At 42.2% G+C, this 16,906-nt stretch overlaps 2 long non-coding RNA genes across 2 annotated transcripts; both read right to left on the reverse strand.

The window, feature by feature from the left end:
* Nucleotides 1-3,227: 3,227 nt before the first annotated feature.
* On the reverse strand, nt 3,228-3,878 carry LOC134007938 (uncharacterized). The gene is made up of 3 exons (XR_009928087.1): nt 3,683-3,878; nt 3,487-3,589; nt 3,228-3,322 (listed from the first exon to the last, which is right to left on the reverse strand). It is a non-coding gene; the product is annotated as an uncharacterized LOC134007938 (long non-coding RNA).
* A 161-nt stretch (nt 3,879-4,039) lies between these two features.
* LOC134007939 (uncharacterized) lies at nt 4,040-5,144 on the reverse strand. Its single transcript, XR_009928088.1, has 3 exons — nt 5,098-5,144; nt 4,231-4,281; nt 4,040-4,120 (listed from the first exon to the last, which is right to left on the reverse strand). It is a non-coding gene; the product is annotated as an uncharacterized LOC134007939 (long non-coding RNA).
* Between the last annotated feature and the right edge of the window lie 11,762 nt (nt 5,145-16,906).

Consider the following 16,906-nt stretch of genomic DNA (forward strand, 5'->3'; position numbering starts at 1 on the left):
TCACATGAAGCTTCATCGTTGTTAACTGGAGTGAAATACCTCCAGATTATACTTTTTCTTTCAGTCATGACCGCAGCAATGCACTCGAATCTGCACTGAGTGTGCTTTCACTGAGTGAGAGAGCGCGGCGCGCTGCCGCTGATGAACTCATGATAAGCACAGACACAGCGGAAGGAAAAACAGTTCCCATTGACTTTCTTATTTAAGTAGGCTACATGTCTATACTATACGGCCTACTACTATTATAAAAATATTCTAAAATCACTTGTTTAAAAGAAATCCCAGGTAGGATCGATATTTCAAATTGAGAATCGATCCTTTTGGCCACCCTGCCGGCCCCCCCCAACCTCACGGCAAAATTTTAACAAAAATAATACAAAAAACTGTATAAAACTGAAATAAATGCATTAGTATTTTTTTTATCAAGTCATCTTATATTGTCATTTGTCACACTACAACATAGACTTATATATTAGTAGACACAGCTACTTTTGTCTTCCAAGATGGCGTCCCCATTCATTTCTATGAAAAGTGCTGAGTGGCGCAGTCAGGCAAGCGAAAGTTGTAACAATATAACGACCATATTGTGGTTATCAGACATGATAACCACATCTTCCTCATGTACCTCATCTTAGTCTTTTTAATATCGCCACGATATTATAACAAATTATATTAAGCTATAATTACGTTTGTCATGCCATGAGCATAATAACGATCATTACAAAATGGTTAAATTTGCTTTAAAATAACGGAAATAAACGTTACAAACAACCGTCATATGTGTGTGCAACCATTGTTAAAACTTGCTAAAATAAAGGCAGGCAACTGTAGATTATCAAGCCCTTTCTCCTTGTTCTCATTCAGCTCAGGTAGGCTAAATCAGCGATTTGCTATATAATGTTCCCTTTTGTGCTCGTCCCCTGTTCGTATCCGCGAGCACGTTTCCAGGCAACTTTTCTTGACAAGCAAATAATTGGGGTGCTTGTTTACCCATTTGGGATTGGTTTCAAATTTAGCAAAAATCATTTTAGAAAAATTATTCAATGAAAAAGCTAGTAGTATGAGCCAGATTTGAGAATGCAATACCATCTACATCCACCGGGGCCGTTGCCTCGCGGCAGCCCCCATCAACCAAGAGGGTATGGCTGCAGCCTCCCGTCTCATGCCCTCCCGTCTCATGCCCTCCCGTCTCATGCCCTCCCGTCTCATGCCCTCCCGTCTCATGCCCTCCCGTCTCATGCCCTCCCGTCTCATGCCCTCCCGTCTCATGCCCTCCCGTCTCATGCCCTCCCGTCTCATGCTTCTACTTTTCAAAATAAAAGCTCGCGTCTGGTCCGCTATTTCTCCTTCCGACTTTGGTTTTTCTTTGAATCTTTATTCAAGCATCTTCTTCTTCTTCTATTTCTTCCAAGACACCTTTCAGCGCCTTCAAATCTTCAGCTATTAAAACCGTTCAGCTATCATAAAATTCAGCAGTTTCAGGCCATGGGTGCTATGACTTTTCAGCTTTGTACCTCTTATGCTTGAATTAATATATATCAATATTCATAATATTTTTAACATGGTTTTCCAATGGAGTTTTCTTTCAAATCCTCTCAAACTTCTTAAAACTTCTTCAACTTCCAAATCCTTCTTCTTCCTCAATCTTTCAGCTGGAGCCACCATTTAAACTTTAAAATGTTGACAAAATCTTAAACATTTTTTTTTTAATTCATCATTCATCTATTCAACTTTTTTCTATATCACTGATTATGTTTCATGAGTTTTTCAAACCGTTTCTGAGATTTACATGGGTTTCTATGTAGAGAGCTAGAGTGAGGCATTGGAATGTTGCGCAAATTCAGAGTGACAGCAGAGTCCGAAACCGTTTTTTCTTTAAATGGCACTTTTGCCCTCACGGCCACAATATTAACTTTTCAAGCTTCATTTTGGATCAAAACGATGCCGTGCTTGTGCTGGTCGGACTCATGGGTATGGAAACCCACAGTTATTTACTTTTTGCGTGAGGAGCCCGAGAGTGAGACAAAGTCTGTCTCAAGCCCCATAGATACTAATCTGGTGACAAAATCGTCAGAGAAAGCAAAAAGAACAAGATTTTGAAACTGCCGGTAGAGTCGTATTTCTGACCGCACAGAAATATAAAGGACATCTCTGGTTTCGGCAGAGTCTTGGGTCTCGGAAAATATCCTTATTTTTTGGATTGGACGTATAGTTCTGCGTCTAGGTTAACTTGTTTGAGGTGTGGATTCTAGCTACATTTCTGTTATTCTCTGCCCTCAGCGCGTTAGCAATCATAGCTGCACCATCACCGTGGCAACGACAGACACGCACCACTCAGTCTCACGCAGGTGATTGGTGTTAGCTGATTAGTGGAGTCACAAGACAAAGTTTGATAGTATTTCAACCTAATACAATTTACAAGAGGTGACTCTGCAGGTGCTGCTAATATCTCTTTTACTACTATTGATAATGGAACTGTTTTATTCTACTACGCCACTGAGTGCGTTCACTTGACCATCAGAAACCCGATTACTAGCAATTGTCGGTTTATGCCATACGATTACCCCAGCTAACACAGTTACGTTGCCCTTACGTTGCCGCAACGTCACTCGATGACCAAACATACGTTGCCGCAACGTCTTTGGCGACGTTGCGGGACCGTGCATCTGTGGGACGCCAGAACGTAACCGCAACGTAATCTTGTGACATTGCCAGTCCGTAACCGCGACGTCGTGGCAACGTTATTTTTCCGACGTTGCCAGTCTGTAACCGCGACCTCCTAGCAACGTCATTTTCCGACGTTGCCAGTCCGTAACCGCGACCTCCTAGCAACGTAATTTTCCGACGTTGCCAGTCCGTAACCGCAACCTCCTAGCAACGTCATTTTCCGACGTTGCCAGTCCGTAACCGCGACCTCCTAGCAACGTCATTTTCCGACGTTGCCAGTCCGTAACCGCGACCTCCTAGCAACATTATTTTCTGACGTTGCCAGTCCGTAACCGCGACCTCCTAGCAACATAATTTTGTGACGTTGCCAGTCCGTAACTGCAACGTTAACTAAGTAACCTATATTTCTCAATTCTACTGCTTATATTGGGGCGGTTCATATGCAGACCTCATTTGCCCAAAATGCTACTTGTTCTTGTATAATAGGCTACATGGTAGCCAACTTTAGGAGGTTTGTGTGATGTGTAGCCTAACTCCAGCTAATCATAAACAAGGCAGCATTTCCATGTAACATTGTCATTTTATTTCAAACAAAGTGCCAAACAGTGAATTAAAATCTTCTGCCAGTCCCCGCTACAGGTCCTGTCTGTTGGCCCTGACAATGAAGCACAAAATAAGTTAGTGTTCTATCAACATAATTGCACGTGTAAAAAGGCGCTATACAAGTCATACATCATCAAAAAAACATGTGATTCTAGATTTGTGTCACATAGCCATGTGAAAGGTTGGATATGGAAGCTGCAATCATGATTCATTCACCTGGCTTGTTTTGAACGGGCTGCCGGGTTGTGTTTGAGTGTCTCCTCTATGAGGAGCTCCACAGCTTTCTCTCCCAGTCCCGTCTTCCACTTCATCACAGCGTCTGGAATTAGAAGTCATGAACTTATTGTCAGCACCAATGTGAACGTTGAACGCTGCGTGTAAGCCATAGTTCATGGCATCTCCAAACACTTACCACTCTCTTTCGCAACTCCAGCACCTTAAGGCGCTCCTCGCTTAAGGCGTCTTGGAGTTCAGCCTGTGTTTGGGCCACCTGTAGGTCCATCACTGGCACCTCTTCAGTGTGTCTGCCCTGTAGTCGCCTGAATAGGAGAGCCTCTCGCTGGTTCTCCTCCAATGTCTCCATCTTCCGGAGCATAACCTGTAATGTGTCTGTCATTAAAGACAAGTAAAACAAGTTTACAAGAGTTAGCATGATTGGCATACACTGTGGTTCTTCTAGATTAGCTGTAACATTTATGTAAATAACAAATGTTACCTTGAATGGTTGTATACAAAGCATACATTTTTTTGAGTGTCTTATATTTGCACTTGCCTGGCTGCCAGCTGTTTTCCTGGGCCCCCAATTGGTTCACCTCCACCAGACCAGAGTTGACATCTAGGGGTATGGAATCTGGTGATGCAAAAGTTTTAAGTAATGCTTTTGCTTCAAAACATAACCTTTAGGTTGCCATGGCTCATACAATTATTGTCACTGTTTTAAACGGTCATTCATTACTTTACCATCATTTCCCAGGGACACAGTGCTAGGCCGTGTGACGGTGGCAGGATAATCTGTACAGAAATGAAAATGGAATGTAGTTTATGTACATAGTTATAGCATATTGATATAAAAGGAGTAGCATTGCACATATGTGATCGTTCGAAAGCAGGGCCCCACATCGTAGCGTCGCACATGTGTGATTCTGAACATTCCAACCGACTGTTTTCCGATAGACAAAAACTATATGACAAACGCTATAGTATGGCTTCAAAATTTACAATTAGTAGGCTAACAAGTAACACTAGCAGGTAGTAGCATTGCTACGAGTATTATGCTAGGTTGCTAGGTAACGGAAGCTAATTAAAGCAACCTAGCTGCCGTTTTGGAAAAATAACTGGTGGAAGCGTCGGAAATATTTAAAACTCACGCATCTAAAAGGTTAAAACGAATAAACTTATCCAAAAAAAGATGTCATGTACAAATTGGAAAAATTAGTGACATGATACTTTTATAGACGCCATTGTTGTGATTAAAACGTGATCAGCCACGCTAGCTCCACAGTCTTTGAAAATTCCGGGCTAAATAAACTATTTTGGGACAAGGTTTTTTAACAGTTCTGAACGTTTATTTTCACTGATTCTTTTGTGGGTGATTTGTGAGAAGCTAAACTTTGAAAACATGTAGGCCTATGCATTTTCAGTATTTCAACATAACTTTCTGGAGGGTTTAACCTCTACTGTACTGTAGATATCGAAATCCTAACGTAAACAATGTGAATCTGATAGCACATAAACAGGCTAAATGGCCTATATTTCAAACATATACGTATAAGTATGCCCCATCAAATTTCTTAAAATATGTTTATATATTTCTGTAAAGAAACTCACCTTTGAAGTAGCTAATTTCCAGTTGAAATCCAATGCGTACAAGACGGTGTTGAACCCCTGCAAAATCTCTTCTGAAACCCCAATTTGAGCGATGCGTTGAAATGGGCATGCGCAAAGTTGTTGCTCAGGGGCAGACTGAGGGGCAGGTTTGCTTAGGAAGAATTGTAATATTCTGTGATGACTTGTCTTTGGAAATGAAACTCTTAAGAGTCGCTTACCTTTTGGTCACATTTAACAATTTTGTATCACAAAAATTATTGGAGCACAAATTTGCATTGTGTGTCATACAGCTTTGGTGTGCTATACAAAGAATGTTTGCTTAATCATGTTACACATCACACATTGATTGCTTTTGTACATGTTTATAGTAAAGAATGAAAGACTAAATTATATTCCAGATTCAGTCTTATTTATTAAAGCTATGTTTCTGCATATGAGAAAATTGATGACCAATGACATGCTGGGGCTGAGCTGCACATGAATTACATGCATTGTCTACATTTATACGTGCTGGGTGCAACATTTAATATTGTGTGTGATTGAAATTCATGTAGACTATGGGTACATTGCAAAAGTGTCAGAACTGAGAGCAGTCCAGTGTGATCTCTCCATCTCTGGATAAACCACTATATGCACTCGAGATCCGTTGTCTGCGACCAAAGAGCGACTTAGCCGCAACTTAACCCATGGTACCAAAATTAATGTATCCAGCCGACCAAGGTACAACGTCTCGGCAACGTTGTCCACGGGACCAAAAAATAACGTAACCAGCCGACCAAGGTACGACGTCGCGGCAACGTTGTCCACGGGTCTAAAAATAAGGTAATTAGCCGACCAATGTACAACGTCGCGGCAACGTTGTCCATGGGACCAAAAAATAACGTAACCAGCCGACCAAGGTACAACGTCGCGGCAACGTTGTCCAGGGGACCAAAAAATAACGTAACCAGCCGACCAAGGTACGACGTCGCGGCAACGTTGTCCAGGGGACCAACAAATAACGTAACCAGCCGACCAAGGTACGACGTCGCGGCAACGTTGCCCACGGGTCTAAAAATAACGTAACCAGCCGACCAAGGTACAACGTCGCGGCAACGTTGTCCAGGGGACCAAAAAATAACGTAACCAGCCGACCAAGGTACGACGTCGCGGCAACGTTGTCCAGGGGACCAACAAATAACGTAACCAGCCGACCAAGGTACGACGTCGCGGCAACGTTGTCCAGGGGACCAAAAAATAACGTAACCAGCCGACCAAGGTACGACGTCGCGGCAACGTTGTCCAGGGGACCAAAAAAGAACGTAACCAGCCGACCAAGGTACGACGTCGCGGCAACGTTGTCCAGGGGACCAAAAAATTACGTAACCAGCCGACCAAGGTACGACGTCGCGGAAACGTTGTCCAGGGGACCAACAAATAACGTAACCAGCCGACCAAGGTACGACGTCGTGGCAACGTTGTCCATGGGACCAACTGGCAACATTCCCTTTATAACGTAGCTACGACGTTGCCACGACGTTGCCAGAAGGTAACGTCGCGGGTTACCAACTGAGCACTTACTGGCAACGTTGCCGCAACGTCATGTGTTAGCTGGGTACTCCGTTTACATGTGTAATTAGTTATGCGATTACTCAATAAGCGCGTCTACATTATTCTTTTTATTAATCGTTGTATGCTCCACGGACAAAACTTGCACCATCATCCTTCAGCAACAAAGTGTCGCCGTGTCTTCCTGTATCGGCCCTACTGCTGTATGTTTCATTCAATCAACACATTGAATCCTATTAAGAAAGCCGAGTAAACGCACTCAATGCACACATCTGCTACTGCTATTACTATCCCAACTATAATTTCAGCTGTTAAGACTATAATATTCGTTTTATGACTAGCTAGCCTAGGCCTACTTCTTCTTCTGTTTAACAGTTCAGCTTTCAGCTTCTCCCGCATTGTATTTCAGCTCTTAGCGTTGTTAGATGATGCAGTTCAGTTTCCACACTGCCTCTTTTGTGTGACTCACATTTTTGACATTCATTTCAGCTTGCGGGTATTTTCTCATTTCTGTATTTTCTGCAATTTAAGAAAAATAATTTCATCTTTCAGCATTCCAACGCATTTTCAGCGTTGTTTTTTATAGCTAGACTACAAACTAAAAATCCATTCTACGGCTGCAGCCTGGGAGGCCCGGTTGAGTTTAGGCGTCACAACGACGGTTGAGGTTAGGATTAGTTTAAGGCCTGTACTACGAATCAAGATTTGGCGTTAGCGAGGTAACTTCAGGTTCAATCCAGGGTTTTCTGTACTACGACTACACTTGTTACCGGAGTAGATCGCCATGGTAACACATGCTGAACGGCTAACCTGGTCGGGAGCAGGTTAAGTTGAGATCAGAGATCAACCGGTATAAAAACCCCGCCCACTAACTCATTCTTGAGAGGATAATGGCGTCACCGTTCGTGGAAGACCCCGTGGAGCTTGGTGCGCGGATAGTGAGAGGTGTGCTCAGAAGAGCCAGAACTTTTAGAGACCGGCAAAACCCGTTGGCATTCCATGATGACCATCTTTATGAAAGATATAGATTTTCAGCTGAGGGAATGACCTATCTTTGCCAGCTTCTTAAGCCGTATGTTGCAAATGCGACACATCGAAGCCGTGCGCTCACAGTCCCACTATATATATAGCGTTTCGTTATTTCGCTACCTACTTTTATAGTGTGGGTGATGCGGAGAACCTGAGCAAGAACACGGTCTGCCGCGCAATTTGCAAAGGATTTTCTTCAATTGCTGTTGCCACCATATTCTGATTAATGGAGTGATGAAAAAGAGATATCCAAAGTGCCCTTTGTAAAAACCTTGGACTCTAATATCTTGACAAAATGAAACAAGGATTTTCATTCTGTCTTCATGCAATGTTCTGATTTCCGTTCTGGAAATGTATGCAAATTATATCATATTTTACAACTTAATGCATCATTTGCTCATTTAAACATACATTTACAGGAAACTAGTAATGAAAACAATATTTGACCTAATATTAGTTATCAACTGGGGAGGTTTCATGTTGATATGTTATCCCTGGGGTGTCTCCCCTTAACCCATTCTGTTGTCCTTGGGTTGCTTTGAGCCTTTTTCTAATAATTTCCATATCAGAAATGTGTGTTTCTTTCAACCAAAACATTTCAAACCAAAAAGAACAATGTGTATGGTACCATACAATGCTCTTCATAAGTTAAATAAATGATAATTTCACTACTTTCATTGAATTTGGATGTTTCATTCACTTTTATAGCATTTTTCAAAAAGAATGGGTGAAAGAAATGGTGAAAACCCCAAAGACCAAAACATAAAACAAAGTTTAACAAATACATCCTTATGTGTTCTCCCTTCCCTAGGAACACAGAAACGCCAGCCTTGTTTTTTTATTTTATTAAAAGCCTCTTATACTCTATATCGAGCTCCAGGGTTATTTTATACAGGGCCCTCACATTGTCTGCTCCAACCTGAAACAAAGAACATTGTCCCTTTGCAAGGCACACTTGGAGAAAGTTGAAGGTGTCCATTTGACTACTGTGTTTCAAGGTTCATTGCTTATAATTTGTGTCTTTGTCTTGAAGGAAGACGTTCCTTTAACACCGCAATTTAACCCTTGTGTTCTCCTCGGGTCGTTCTGACCCATCAGTCATTGTGACCCACCGTCGTATTGCGACAACTTTACCGCATACAAAAACAAAGTGAAGCATTTTCTTTTAACCGTCGGGCTGTCTCAGACCCCCCACATTGCGAAGGTTAAAAGAAAAGTATTTTTATTTGGTTTTGTATTGGGTAAAATTGGGTAAACACAACGATGGTTCGTTATGAACCTTTGGGTCATGTGACCCGAAGGCAGCACGAGGGTTAATCAATTGAGTCATATTTGAAATGAGCACTGTAAGGACTTGTGTCTCATGTTCAGACCACCACCATTAGCAAGTCATTACAGACACTTCAATCACAGCCACACGTTCACACACTCTGTGTTGCAAGTGGTAAATAAAACTCAAAAGTGTACCCCCAAAATGCTCTCTGAGCAGGCAGACACAGTTTCCTGATCATCTAGGACCTCCACTTGAGAAAGTAAATGGCATATTTGATCAATATTCAGCAACCACATATGGCATACATACTGGCGTATGACTATTAGTTTCACTGTTACCTCTGTATGGCACAGTGGGACAACAATGGGTGGTGGCAGCAACACCACTGTATTTCCTGTCTCTGCAGAGAACAGTAATACATTTCACTCCTACAATATTCATAAATAATTGTTGAATGAACATGGTCACATAGACCACATATAGTCACATACTTGAAACATACATATGCTTGGGTTTCCGAGCTGCTGCCACCAGGGTCTGAAGAAATGCCCCCTTCCACTCCTTCCATCATGGGGCGACCCTGATAGCTGGAGAGGGCCAGCTCCTCAGCAGGAGTGAAGTCCTGTGGAAGAGGGCCCCCCCCAGTTTTCATGCCTTATTTTTCTTCCTGTTGGCTGCAAGCAATTTCATTGTTCTATAGGCCCTTTGTAGCTATACCAATATCCTACAAAAGGGACTGACTCAGGCAATTCAGCCTTGTACTTGTTAGCCTTAAAATATGTGCAAGTAGGTATTGCCTACTGCTACTTACCGTTTTGAATTATGGTTTTATATTTATTTTTTATTTGCTCCCACGATCGTTTGCCACTGCCAGGGTTGCAACTAAAATAATACAGTAACAAAAGTTTAACGTTATGGAATGCACACGTGTAATTATGGTCACATCTTGTGCCTGGGGCACAAGATATCAATAAGTCATGTAGCTTACGCATTTACAGCGTCTGCTATTTTCTGCCAGCTTGGCAGCAGCGACTTTGTTGATTTTTGTCTGTATTATATGTCTGTATTCCTGATATGTTTGTATTACAATATTTCACGCAGGAGGAGTAGACAAAGTTTGGAAGATTATTGTCGGCTCCTCCTGCGTGAAATGTGCGGCTCTTGTTTTGTCCATGTTTGCGATTGGACATACGGTGCAAACACCGCCCCTTTATGTGAACGCGCACGTCTCTAGATTGGAAAGATCTGGGTTGAGTTACAGTGCGTTCACACTGCAGCGTTTTTTAACGCTCTGCATCGCTTGCCTTCCCACAGTACACCACGCTCGGGGGCGTGTTAGACAAGTTAATACAGAGTTGTAGTTCTCTAAGGTCACTGTTGTAGTCATGGCCAAGCGTGCAGATTTGGGTTAATGTACTCACAATATCGATCAAAATACCACTTTTACACAACATTTATGTAAGTGCAAGATTTTACTAGTGCAAGATTACAGTAGAATACATGTTACGCCACCGGTCACTCAACCAGTCGTTTGTAGGCTGGGCTAGCGAGCTAGCAGTGGCACAGAACAGTCACGTAATGTGACGACTACATTTAAAAGTAGGCTATAAAAACACACTAGGAACAATGACGACATTGGCAACCATGCACCATGCATTATTAGTTTAATGTAATCTTTAAATTCAGGCTCGTCACATTAGTAACTTTGTTCTGAACAGAACTGGGTGTGCAGACACATACGAAAAGTTTCTCCTCCATCTTGAAATTGTCAAACCTAGAAAAGTTTACCATGACGAACACGTTACAAGAAACAAGAAACCAATCCGATTGGCCAACGCTAGCGTTTTCACGCTTCTCATTTACATAAAGTTGAGAAAATCCAACTTGCAACGCTCCGCTCCGCTCGCCTTCCCACAATGCCCTACGCGAGCGTCAACGCCTGGTTTCATTGAAAATGAATTGGAAGCCGACGCCCCGCGCCGCCCGCTCCGCTGCAGTGTGAACGCAGCGTTAGAGAGTTGATAACCGCCGTCGTGATACCACTTATCGTGATTGCGATTGTTATGCTTCGTGTAGCCGGGTAACTTAAAGTGATCCAGAGCATGTTGATCTTGATTCGTAGTACAGACCCCAGGAGTCGTAGTAGAGGAGAGAGGTTAAGGTCAGCAAGCAGAGTCAAGTAAGAGCAGAGTTCGAGGTTAAGGTTAGGCACAACCACGACGGTTGGGGGACAATGATGGTCGGTACAGCACACCATGCATTTTGTCACCTGCGGTGTGTTCTTTTTTTTTTAAACACTGATGTGTACCTTAAGGAAAATCACAAAAAGAAACCATCAAAGTCTGCAACCATAAATTTCTCTAACGTTAGCTAATATTCGCTAACAAATGTCAACATAAAATGCTGATGCAGTTTTAAATAAATGTCATCGCAGGTTTCATCAAATATACGTTAACATCAGGGACAGAACAATAACATACAGAAATCAGCAAACTATATAGATAAAATTGTTAATTTAACAGTTTAAACGTTTTTCAATTTATTGCAAAAAACGTGCTCACGAATTTACCTTTAAAAATGCTACATTTATTATTTTTAAAGCTCTGAATTTACTGTTGGACAGCCTGGGCATGAGATGGGAGGGCATGAGACGGGAGGGCATGAGACGGGAGGCTTCAGGTTGCAGCCATACCCATTATGGGGCGTGATTAGTGCCCTCACACACTCGGACAACATACACTGCGTACTAGCTTTGCCCACAATGTGCGTGTCGTCTCAGCCTTTTTATCATTGGTTCTCAATGGGGGTGATGGCGGCGACGTAGTACGTGAGGGAACTTTGATAGCGGCGACGTATATGGCGACGTTATCTTTGTAAACGTTACATTAGTGCGTGTGACGTGAAGCCCGTCTGACAATCATGGAGGCCGCTACGCCAAGCGTCTGCAAGCATGGAGGTCGCTACGCCAAGCGTCTGCAATGATGGACGCCGCTACGCCAAGCGTCTGACAATCACGGACGCCGCTACGCCAAGCGTCTGACAATCATGGACGCCGCTACGCCAAGCGTCTGCAATCACGGACGCCGCTACGCCAGCGTCTGACATTATGTGGTGGTAAGTTAGCTATGCTATTATGTGGTAAGTTAGCTATAACCGGTCTCAAGTTGGCAACTGTATGCTAAGTGGCTAGCTAGCTATCAATGGGAGAAAAACATGAAAGTACAAATGATGAAGTGTGGCTATTTCAGCTAGCTAGTGTTGGGCTGTATTGGCAGACCTGAATTAGACTCCGAAATGACCATAGAAAATTGTGTTGTGTGTAAATATAGTTTGAAGCAAGTTTTCATGTCATGTTTGGTATCAATTTCGTATTTTATGCATCACATGATTCTAGTAATGTTTTCAGTGTTGTAAAATGTATATTTGCTGGTTATATTTGGCTTACTGCAGCCAAGTACCGGTGATGGGCCATTTGAATTTGTATGTGTCAGGCAATTGTTTCTTCATATAGCCGGTGTCGCTATTTTAGTATGCAGGATGGGTTTACAAAAGGAGATCACTGAGTTTGATTAGCCTCCTATACTTGCTCAGGTGCGCTATGTTTATTTGCATTTAAAATACCTTTGTTATTGTTTGCTCTGAAGGTAGTGTTTGTTTCTGTATTGATTTTGTTACATTGTCATAATGTATTGATTATCTGACTATTTTGATAATAAACTATGTTTTTGCATTTAAAGTTACTTGTCCTTGTGCCTGCTTTCAATGTTTGGACAATATTATTTGCTGGACTCCTAAGTCACTATCAAGAGAGAGCCTTTTTATGTGTCCCTGACAAACAAGAGGTGAATATGAGTTGTATGTGCTGGTTTTAAAATGTAATACCATTTAATGTATTTTAAGTTGTTTTGTGTCCACAGGAGGATTGGTTTTCACCACTGTTCTACCATTTAGTCTGATTGTTAGCTGAGTTCCAGTTCAAGCCTTTTATTGTCAGATGCACAGAACAACACAAGGTCAGACTGGGCACTGAAATTCTTAGGACAAGACAAAGCAACCTGGCATAACATATAAGTACTCTGAACATAGATTACATCTATGATAAGAAAATAAAATAAAAACTCCTAAATATACAAAATAATATACAATACAGTATACTAAACCTGTAATACACATATTAACCTATACTAACCATATAAACCTATACTAACCTAAAGACAAGTGGGGTAACAATTAGTGCAATATTGCTGATAGTACAACCAGTAGCTGAAAGTGACAGTGTGTAAAGTGGTTAGTAAGAAAGTGGTGAGAATGTGTCCATTCAGAAGCCTGATGGCCCTTGGAAAGAAACTATTCTCCAGTCTGCGTGTGCGAGACCGAATGCTTCAGTATTGCCCGCCAGAAAGCAGCGGGGTAAAAAGACTGAAGGATGGGTGGTAACAGTGTCTTCGAATCTAGCCAGCTTTCCTGAGGCATCGTGTGTGGTAGGTGTCCTGTAGGGCTGGGAGCTTCCTGCCGATGATGAACTCAGCAGACCTGACCACACTACGTAGGACCTTGTGGTCCCTGTCTGTGCAGATCCCATACCACACTGTGATGCAACCAGTCAGTATGCTCTCTATTGTGCATCTGTATCTGGTTCTCTGGATAAGAATGTCTGCTAAATGACTAAATGTAAAAGTTAGTGAGGATGAGGATGACTCAGTCCATGCCAAACTTCTTCAGTCTCCTCAGGAAGAACAGGCGTTTCCGGGCAGCTTTAACTACCGTGTGAGCAGACCAGGTGAGATCATTGCTGATGTATACCCCGAGGAACCTGAAGCAGCTGACTTGCTTGCAGCTGACCTGAAGCAGCATGCTCCTCCTCCTGCCGCCTCCTATAGTCCACAATAATCTCCTTAGTCTTGCTGACATTGAGAGGTTATTGTCCTGGCACCATGATGTCAGGGTATCAACCTCCTCTAGGCTGACTTGTCACTGTCAGAGATGAGGCCCACAATGGTAGTGTCGTCAGCAAACTTAACGAGGAGGTTGGAACTGTGCGTTTCAAGGAGAGCAGGAGAGAGCTGAACACACAGCCCTGGAGGGTGCCTGTGTTGGTGATCAATGTGGATGAGGTGCGGTCACTGATTCTCACCACCTGTGGCCTCCCCGTCAGGAAGTTGAAGATGCACTTGCAAAGGGAGGTGCTTAGTCCCAGGTCCACAAGCTTGGAGACGAGTCTGGAGGGGATGATGGTATTGAATGCTGAGCTGTAGTCAATGAACAGCATCCTCACATACATATTCCTTTGTCCAGGTGGGAGAGAGCGGTGTGCATAGTCAGGGTGATGGCATCGTCTGTAGACCTGTTGGACCGGTATACAAACTGCATAGGGTCCAGAGTGAGAAACAGCAATGAGCAAATTAATGTTTTGACTAGCCGCTTGAAGCACTTCATGATGACAGAGGTCAGTGCTATCGGGCGATAGTCGTTCATGCAGGTGACCTTGGTGTTTTTGGGCACAGGGTGGCCCTTGGTGGTCCTCTTGAAGCAAGTGGGGAGTACAGACAGGCTGAGGGAGAGGTTAAAGATGTCTCACCTAAATATAAAAAGGTTAAAATCAGACTATTATTGTTATTAACAATTGTTATTGTTGATTTATTTGTTGTTACTTTTAGAACATACAATAATAGCATTTATAGGCCTACAATTACTTAAATGTGTAGGCATCATTATTTGAATACAAAAAAACTGAAACAAGTCAGGAGTGGTTATAGTGGTTTGATTCAATATTGAAGAATTACATGAATTAGAATATTTGGGTTTGGGTATTGTGTGCCGCGTTAGATGGGTCTTGATCTGGTCTGGGTCCCCAGGAGGTATAGATGTACATTCATAGGATGGTCTTATTTTAATGGAAAATTCATGAGTCATAAGACTCTTAGACATTGTATTCATTGAAATTAGCAGACACCTTTATACAAAGTGACATACAAATATGGGGTTTAGTGCTAGTTGGCACAGCAAGTAAACTAACAATTTAGTGTAATTGAGAAGGATATATCGATACACATTTGTACTTTTCTCCAAACTATCATATTCTTACTCAACATATCGATAACACAGGCAAACTGACTAACTAACCAAAACAACGTTTACAAACGTGAATTGATCACTCTGTACTTGAGGCCTTTTGCGGGCATCTGTGGGAGTGGGAGCACTCGATGGTCTCTTCAAAAATCGCCTGATATCCATGGATAATTAATCCATTCCGAACAGGTAAACTAATCCACAACGTGTGTGTACATACTTCGTGGATCCTGATTGGTGTCGCCGCCGCAGCCGCAACGCATTGATTAACCCTTGTGTTATCTTCGGGTCATTCTGACCCATCAGTCATTGTGACCCACCGTCGTATTGCGACAGATTTACCGCATACAAAGACAAAGTGAAGCATTTTCTTTTAACAGCTAGGCTGTCTCAGACCCCCCACATTGCAAAGGTTAAAAGAAAATTATTTTAATTTGTTTTTGTATTGGGTAAAATTGGGTAAACACAACGATGGTTCGTTATGAACCTTTGGGTCATGTGACCCGAAGGCAGCACGAGGGTTAAAGGGTCACAGACCCTACAGCGCAGATGAAATGATTCAGACTACAGCGTTTATATGTTAAACAATATCAAATTTAGTCTTTGGTGTTTTAATATTACACCAAATTTATTTAGGATTATTCCAACGGCAGAATACGAGGCGCAGGGAACTTACATGTGCGTAAACGCGCGTAAACGCTATTTAGAGGTGGATAAACGCAATTTCTGCAATTTAGAGGTGGATAAACGCTATTTCCGAATTTCGGGAGGTGCGTAAACGACGTTTACGTAGGCTACGTTTAGCCCCCACTACATCCCTGGTTCTGGACCATAAACAGCCTCAACAATAAAGAGGACGAGCTAGTTATATTGTTCATCTTCCATCTTTAGTTTTTCCTAGAGTGTATTATGGGACGATGTTGATACATGTCTGTTCTATTTAGACATATCTGGTCAGCGTCCCAGACAGACACTCTCAGATATGTTCTTGTGAATAACAAATAAGCTAACAAACAAAAAAGACAATTATGTAAAATTATTTACATGGATCTACCTACACTCTCTCACACACACACGCACACACACACACACACAAACAAACAAAGAGTGCCCCTTCTAGACCTGGTTTGTCAGTGCTGTTTTCATTCAGCACCACAATCTGTTTGATGTAGTAAGCTAGTGATATTGTTCACTGTTTGTAGTGATACTGCTCAATGTACATTGTACATATTCTTGATATTTGTTTTTCCTTATGTATTATGGGACGTGTGTGTGATGTAATGTTTTTGCTTTTCTCTCTCTTTATGTATACATAGTATATGTATATATTATCGAAATGAATGGAATATTGCACTTAAAATGCTACAGTTTACCCAAATAAATTATCGCCTAAAATGACAATTCATATCGTGTATTTCTGTCACTTGCACTAAAAACATCCCTGTCTCATGTTAAGGTCCCGAACCCCCTCACTTAATCATGACACATCGCACTCGCACATTATCTAAGCACCCATTCCAATAACATGGGATTATCAATAAGACATCATTAGTGTCCATAAGACTAGATGAGCCGTTAGAAAACTGCTGCTGAGTGATGCAGTGTGTGAGTTTTAAAATAATAGTTTTTGACAATCATGTGCCACCCCAAATAAAAGACTGGCCAGAGCTGGCCCCCCCAGAAATAATGTCCTGGCTACGCCCCTGTTCGGGTCCCATGGCAAAAATTCAAAGTGGGCCCCTCCCCCCCTCTAGCTGGGTAGCTAGATAGCTTATATGGACATTAAACCAACAGGTTAATACCACTCACAGATTGGCTACCCACCTTTCTTGGTAAAAAAAACTGGGTTACTGATTGAAACCCTCTCTTTTGTCTATCCTCTCTTTCTTT

Source organism: Osmerus eperlanus, chromosome 21 (genome assembly GCF_963692335.1).
Source record: "Osmerus eperlanus chromosome 21, fOsmEpe2.1, whole genome shotgun sequence".
Classification (NCBI taxonomy): domain Eukaryota; kingdom Metazoa; phylum Chordata; class Actinopteri; order Osmeriformes; family Osmeridae; genus Osmerus; species Osmerus eperlanus.